This window comes from Acomys russatus, chromosome X (genome assembly GCF_903995435.1).
Source record: "Acomys russatus chromosome X, mAcoRus1.1, whole genome shotgun sequence".
NCBI lineage: Eukaryota > Metazoa > Chordata > Mammalia > Rodentia > Muridae > Acomys > Acomys russatus.
In genome coordinates this window covers 44,392,296-44,400,341 of record NC_067169.1, presented here as the reverse complement: position 1 = coordinate 44,400,341, position 8,046 = coordinate 44,392,296, and the positions used below count along the sequence as shown (strand labels likewise).

General features: G+C 36.6%; 1 pseudogene; it reads right to left on the bottom strand.

The window, feature by feature from the left end:
- Window positions 1–6,837: 6,837 nt before the first annotated feature.
- LOC127185249 (MAD2L1-binding protein-like) lies at window positions 6,838–7,630 on the bottom strand (annotated as a pseudogene).
- Between the last annotated feature and the right edge of the window lie 416 nt (window positions 7,631–8,046).

Below are 8,046 nucleotides of genomic sequence, written 5' to 3'. Positions count from 1 at the left end.
CTACTGGTATTGTGAGTAGCATGAATAGGATGTTTAGAGTGAGGCCAGTAGCATCCAGCAGAGACCAGGCTATTTGAGTGTCATTAAATTCATTACATGGCTTCTTGTGTTGCTTTCGTTTTTATTCCATCACCTAACAATTTGAGGGTTAAGGCCAGCCATCTCCCTATGCCTAGGATTGTTGTTGTTGTTATGTCTGTATCAGTACTAGTGACAGCTATTGATTAATTGCTAAGATATCAGAACAAATAACTTCAAAATCTGCCATGCCTTCCATTGTGGTAACTGATGTTGAGGTTGAACAGCAAAATGATTTATAGAAATAAAAATCCCAGATTAAGTCTTTCCTTTCTTTTTCTCTAAAGGTTATAGAACTTTAAACCTTGATAAAGGATCATACAAAAATAACGATCTTTTAGATGGGGAGGTCAGTTCTACATAATGATGTTGACTTAAGCCTCCTGATAGGAAGTAGGCTTAATTTCTCATAAATTAATCAGAAATCGCTACCATTTCACAAAAGGGGAAGTGCCCATGATATATCTCAGTCCTAAAATGACCATGTTCATGTTATGCACACTACACCCATTATAAGCTGTGACTATTTATGGCCACATGACCAATTGTAGCTTCCTCTAACAATACTCTAGAGGAGGGTTCTGTGTAAGAAGGCTGGATAGAAGGACTAGCATAGACAACTAGCATCTCCTTTAGACCAGCTTACACCCTTGGACTCTATTATTTGACATGTGTACAGCAATAGAGTTCCCTGTGGGAATATTTTCAATAGACTTGAAACTTCATCTTCATGAATTATTTTGAGCAGTCTGGCTGAATTTCAGCACTATATGAGCATATTACAGTCTTATTCTAAAAAGATGCTGCTCACCATCCCCATAACGGATCTTTTAGCTGACTTTTTGTTATTTTCCCTTGTTATTGTGTCTCGGCAGGAACCATATCGGAGAAAATCAGCAGATCAACAGAATGCTGCTGGTGTGCTGGAGCTTTTGTTTGTACCTGTGTTCCAGTGTAAACATGAGCAGCATTTCAGCAACCCTTCCAGTGCTCATTATTTGGAGCCATTTCCACAGCATGGTATCCTGCAATACTAAGGAAAAGTTGAGTCCACTATTACTTGAATGAAACTGAGAATAAAAGAATCCATTCTTAGTGGAGAGAAAATTTGTCCATGTTCAAACTGAAGGAAATCACCACAAATAGGCCATACATTTTTTTTATTGTTGTTAAACCCAAGCAGACTTACTCATTGGCCTATAATACTCAATAAATGTCTGAAGTGTTCTCTAATTATTTGAGCAGGTTTTTTGTAGACTTCCTTTTAATGTATCTTTATTTTATGATGATTTTAGACTTAAAATAACATTAGCATTTTCTATGCCCTTAAATGGTGAATGTAACATAACACTCCTATTTTATTTGCAAATCCTATTGTCCATTTTTTTTGTTGAAAAATGAGTTTTGTAGGTCAACCCACATGTATCTGGTTTATTTTTTCCACTCAACAAATCAGAATCACAGCAGGAAGGAAATTCTTTGAGTTATCCAATCAAAACTTTCAATGTTTAATACCATTATAACCCTTTTTTAAAGAGAAGACTAACATGGATTAACTGTGCTTGTTGATGGGCCTGAGTGCTAAGAGCAAAGTTAGATCTGTGTTTGAAAGCTATTGGTGCTAAAAATAGTCCCAATAGAAGTTAACTATATCCTTTTCAGGAAAAGAATAGCTATTATCATTGCAATGATGGTGGTATTTTTTTTTTTTGGGCGTATCTTCTGAGACTCTCTCTCTCTCTCTCTTTATACACACACACACACACACACACAAACACACACACACACACAAAACGTTTATTGTGACAATATTTTGCTCTGGCACTGTAATGGTTTATAACAATAGTCAGAAAATTTCCTATTCTAACAGTTTTGCAAAGAATATACTGTTCTTATTTTATCGAGGAAAAACTGTAAGGCTTGGAGAGATTAACTAACTCTACATTATGCACTGCTAAGTGACAATGCTAGAATTTGGGCCTGTGTCCACTCAATGTTTTTGCATCATAATGTTGCCTTATCATACAAAATGTACATTAATTATAAAGAGAAGCCCTTTTCTCAGAGGCTAAGATGTCTGTTTTAGTGGTGCGTTAGTGGAAAGAATTATGTGGAAGTCATAAGAAAGTAAGAGAAACAAGCTACTCTGCCATTGGTATTCTGTAGAGTTTCTCTGTTGATTTATCTCTCATTTTAGAATGTTGCATTTAATTACCTGTCAAACATATATACTTTCCAGAGGTAAGAGGGTCAGCCCAATTAGTGTTGTTATTTTTCTGTTTAGTTTTACGAATATGCTTAGTGCATTTAAAGTCTGTTCTCAACAATAACATTTTTGGGTACAGAGTTTCTTAGGAGTAAATCTTTTAACCCTGAGAATTTTGAAGTAAATTTATTTGACTTGTATAACCAAACTGGCAATTCAGTATTAATGTCTACGTTGGGTGTTCAACTCTTTTTATTTATCTTTTATGCTAGAGTAATGTCACTATATTTCTTAGACTGTGTTCTGGGCTTCCTTAGTAGAATATTTTTTTCCTCTAAAAGTTGAACTTTGCAACTTTTATTTTTAATTTTAACATTGTTATTCTAAAAGACTTCTTCCCATTAGGGGTGTCCTAACCTCCCTATACTATGCTCTCAGAAAAAGTGAAAATTTGCTTGCATCTTTGAAAGACGGGGAAAGAGCGAAGACCTTACCTTAGTTGACTAGAATGAAACATTGATGAAGTCAATGCTATACAATTACTTAAGGGATCATTCAAGACTTTTTGGCTCAGTTAGAATAAATTGCTTCCAATTGAAATGTTCAGACTCGTAATGAGCATGACCTTTACTACAGTTTTCAGCAAGGAGAAAGCTATCATTAGATATTGGCTGTCTGAACTCAGAACACCATGTAGTTTGTAAGATACTAGCTTGTATACAACTTACAACTTTTTGATATCTTTATTATTTCTCACATTTTAAAAAATTAGTGTTTTAATTTTATCTCTATAAAATTAGATACCTCCCTCTAATCTGTTGAATACATAAAAATTCTTTTCAAATATTCCCAAACCTTTGGTGAAATTTTTTAATATGCTCTAGACATATGGTTCTGTTTACCATCTTACTAGGCATTGCACTAGCATTTAATTTACTGAAGAATAAATGCAGTTTCTTAAGAAAGTTGGACTCTTTAATGCAAATGTTTTGTTGATGGCTCACCTATTTGTCTATGTATGAGAATAAACTACTTCATTCTGAAATTAATATAATGTGGGCATTATATTGTCAAATATCATACAAGTTTTAGGATGAAGACATGGCTCAGTGGATAAAATATCTACCATGTTAAATACAAGGACATGTGTTTGGATCCACAGAACTCATGTAAAGCTGGATGTAGTAGTGTATGCCTATAATATCTGTGCTCCTCTTATAAGATGGGAGGTAAATATAGATAGGTGAATCTCCTGAAGCTCATGGGACAACTAGCCTAGCATATGCAGTGTAGAATAAGAGATCTTGCCTCAGATAAGGACCAACACCCAAGATGCTGTATCACGCACATGCTTTTACTCTCATGCATGAACATGCATACACACATGAACATCACATAAAGGTTAAAATACTTAATAGGTTTCAAAATTACTAACTTAGCTGATTCTCAACAACCTCATTGAGAGGTAGGCAGGGAAGGTATTCTATATCCTATATCCTTTTCACACAAGAAAACTGACAAATTTGTGAATAGAAATGTCCTCAATGCTTGCACAAAACTTCCCTGTTTCAGTACTTACCAACCCAGACAATTCATTCTCAAAAGTTATACTCACAGTAGTTGAAGATGAGATAAAAATAATTTATTTCATTTTGTTAGTGTTTTATTGTAGCCCTCCAGTTGATGTCAGAGTTATACATGAATTAGAAAATTATCACTTGAATAAAATATAGAAGAACAATGTTTTTGAGAATATTATAGGCACTATTTTTTAGGTTCACAATTCTTATTTTCTCTGGTAGACATTGATCTCTTATGTAGTTGATGTGTGAATTCTTTATTGCTCTGCATGTTACAATTTTTATAACAGCAAGCTAACAAAGGCTTAGGATTTTATATGCAGTATAGACTTTGTGCAGCTGGTTCAGTGCAGTATCTTGAAATATGCTCAAATAATAAAACTTACTGAGGAAGAAGTCAGAGCGAATCACTAGTAAAGGTATTTAAAAGGTAGAAAATTAATAACTTAATATATACTGAACAAAAGTAAAGCATAACCAAAGGCACAATTTTATTTAATTAAATGTAGTTTTATTTTTTCTTTTGTTTAAGAAGGTCTAAATATGTAGCATGGATGGCCTAGAACTATGTAGAGTAGGTTGGCCTCAAAGTCGTAATGAATCCTGCTTCTACCTCCCAAGCACCCAGATTGCAGACATGAACCACCATTTAGATTCTTTGAGCCAGGATCATAAATGGCCCAGGCTGGCCTTGAACTTGCCTGGGCTGTTTGGGAATTCCCATGGGACCTCTTTGGCCAACAATTCAATTAGATATAACCAAATCCTGGTATTGGAAGCTTCATTTGATGATGAGATGGATAGTTGGGTCTGTGTCTTCCATTATTTGGCATTTCATTTAGATTGTCTTCATATATGTATGTATCATTTGTTGTTTTGTTTGTTTCTTAAGACAGGGTTTCTTTGCATAGCTTTGGCTGTCCTGGACTTGCTTTATAAATGAGGCTGGCCTCAACCTCACAGAGATCTGCCTGCCTCTGCCTCCGCGAGTGCTGGGATTACAGACATGTACCACTGCACCCAGTTTATATGTATATATTTTAGGATTTATAATCTAATATGTATTAGATTTTTGTACAACTCATCAAATATCCCTTAATTTTAGCTGTTCATTCCTACATTCCTTCCCACAGCCCCCTCTCCTCTCCATTTGATCTTTTTGTTCCAGGTCTCTAATGCCTCCATACCATAATTCTATTTTATCTACCTTTCCTAATGAGATCTGTCTGTGCCCCTAGTCCCTGACTCTATGCCTAACTTCTGTGATTCTATGGGTTGTAGCTTGGTTATCATTAACTTATCAGCTAATATCTACATGTAAGTGAATAGATACAGTATTTGTCTTTCTGGATCTGGGATACCTCACTCAGGATGAATTTTTCTAGTTTCACCCATTTAGCAGCAAATTTCATAATTTTCTTTTTCAATGATTTCATTGTGTACGTGTACCACATTTTCTTTATCCATTCATTCAATGACAGAAATCTAGGCTGTTTCCAGTTTCCAGCTATTATGAAAAGGGCAGGAATGAACATAGTTATGCAAGTATCTTTGTAGTAGGATGAAGTGTTCTTTGATATAGCTGGTTCTTGAGTTAGATCAATTCTCATCTTCCTGAAAACCACCACACTATTTTCCATAGTGGCTGTACAAGTTTTCATTCCCACCAGCAATGGATGAAAGTTCCTCTTACTCCATATTATCACCAGTCTGAGCTGTCACTTATTTTTATTGATCTTAGCCATTCTGAAAGTTGTAAGGGGGAGATCTCAAAGTAGTTTTGAATTGCATTTACCTAATGACTAGAAATGTTGAACATTCCTGTTTCTCAGCCATTTGAATTTCTTCTTTTGAGAATTTTGTTTAAATCTGTACCCAATTTAAAAATATTATTTGTATTTTGATATCTAGCTTTTGAGTTCTTTATATATTTTGGATATTAGCTTTCTATAGAATATGTACTTGGTAAAAATATTTTCCTATTCTGTAGGTTGCTTCTTTGTCCAAATGATGGTGTTTGCCTTACAGAATCTTTTCAATTTTTGAGGTCACATTTATTAATTGTTGATTTTAGTGCTTGTGCTAGTGGTGTTCCATTCAGAAAGTCTTTTCCTATACCAATGAGTTCAAGGCTATTCCCCATTTTCTATTCTATCAGATTCAGTATATTTGGTCTTATGTTGAGATCTTTTATCCATTTGGAGTTGAGTTTTGAGCAGGCTGATAAGTATGGATCTATTTGAATTTTTCTATGTGCAGCCATCCGTGTTTTGTGTGTTTCCATATGAAGGCAAAAGTTGTTGTGTTGGACTTTTGATGGAAATTGCATTGAATCTGTAGATTGCTGTTGGTAAGATGGCTATTTTTGCCATTTTATCCTACTGATTCATGAGTATGAGGGATCTTTCCATTTTCTGATATCTTCTTCAATTTCTTTCTTCAATGTCTTAAAGTTTTTGTCATACAAGGCTTTCACTTGTTTACTTAGAGTTACCATTACCCCAACATATTTTTTATTATTTGAGAATAATGTGACAGGTGTTTCCCTGATTTCTTTCTCAGACCATCTGTCATTTTGAGAAAAATCTTAGGAAAATTTAATACAACTCTATTCATCTCATATCAAAATTCATGAATTACACCCACATTATGACTCTGGTAACAGTTCTGAAAGGTCATAGCACAGGGCAGAGAAGGGCCACCTCCATGACGGTCTACTGATTCATCTTTGCTTTCTAATCCCAAAGAGAACCACCTAGCCCAGGGGCCTCTGGGAGTCAATTGTTGATTCAGGGACTTTGCTCGATGATTATCACAATCACAGCTTTGCACCATCAATCACCAGGAAGTCTGGGGAGAAGAGGCACACAGCTAGGACAGAGCCTCCTCCTTCACTAAGAAGCAGCTTCAATCCCAAACAGGAGATGGGTGCATGGTACCACAGGAGAGAATCCAGCCATCATCCTTATTCATTTATTCATGGAAGCCTTTAAGTATCACTGGTGCCTGGAACCAGATGTAATCCTCTGAAGCCATGATTGGGATAGAAGGTCGGCCATAGGACAGCATCACAGTGTATTTGTGGCCCCGGCTGGGCACTCGGTAGTTGCTCTTGAGTCGAAACCAATCTTCTCCACAGTCATGGTGCCCCTGTACCATGACAATGGTACCCATGAGGGGAGGAGCCTGCAGCTCACTAAACGCATCAGCCAGGAAGATAGCTCAGAAAAGATGCTGCAAACAAGAGGCTGAGTTCAGACTTTGGTCCACACTGAAGAGGGTCAGCTTGGACAAGTTGAGTTCATAGAATTACTTAGGGCTGAGGGCATTGCCTCCAAGCAAGATCAACATTCGTGTTGTTCGGCAAAGAAGTCTTCTAGGTGACTGAGGACGCTCTCCAGTTCTGCCAGAGCTTCCTGACACTTACGGCTGCTCACCTCAGTGGTAACCCGAGATTTCTTCCTTGCTGTGTCCTCTGCCTCGGGAGAAGACTTTCAATAGAAGTGCTTTAGCTGTTCATAGTTCAGAAGGAGCTGTTGGCGTTGGTACACGATATGCTTTAGAAGTTCACAAGTAAACTGGCAGCAGCATTCTGGGCTTATGGGCCCAGGAAATACCACCAGCACCAAGTCTCTTGGGCAAAAGGATTGTGAAGGATTGGAAGATTCCTGGCCTACATGATGACCGGCTCAATATCTACCTGGGGTGCACGAGTTTCTTCCGACTTCTCACACCAGTCTAAATTGGGGGCATCAGCAGGGCACATCTCTGACAGACTCTCAGGCTAGGATGCAGCTATCACGACACCCATTTGTCTTTTTTATATAGGGGTACTATTACTTTTACTGAGTTAATCTTATATATAGCTACTCTGCTGAAACCTTTAGTAGATGTAGAGGTTTCTTGGTAGAATTTTAAAGGTTACTTATGTGTACTCTCATGTCATCTACAAATAAAGATACTTTGATTTCTTTCTTTCCAGTTTGTATCCCCAATGATCTCCTTCAGTTGTCTTATTGCTCTAGGTAAAACTTCACACAATATTGAATAGGTCTGAAGAGAGTGGACAACCTTGTTTTGTTCCTGATTTTAGTGGAATTGTTTGAGTTTCTTTCTATTAAATTTAATGTTAGCTATGGGCTTGCTGTAAATTGCCTTTATTATTCTTTGGTATGCCCTTTG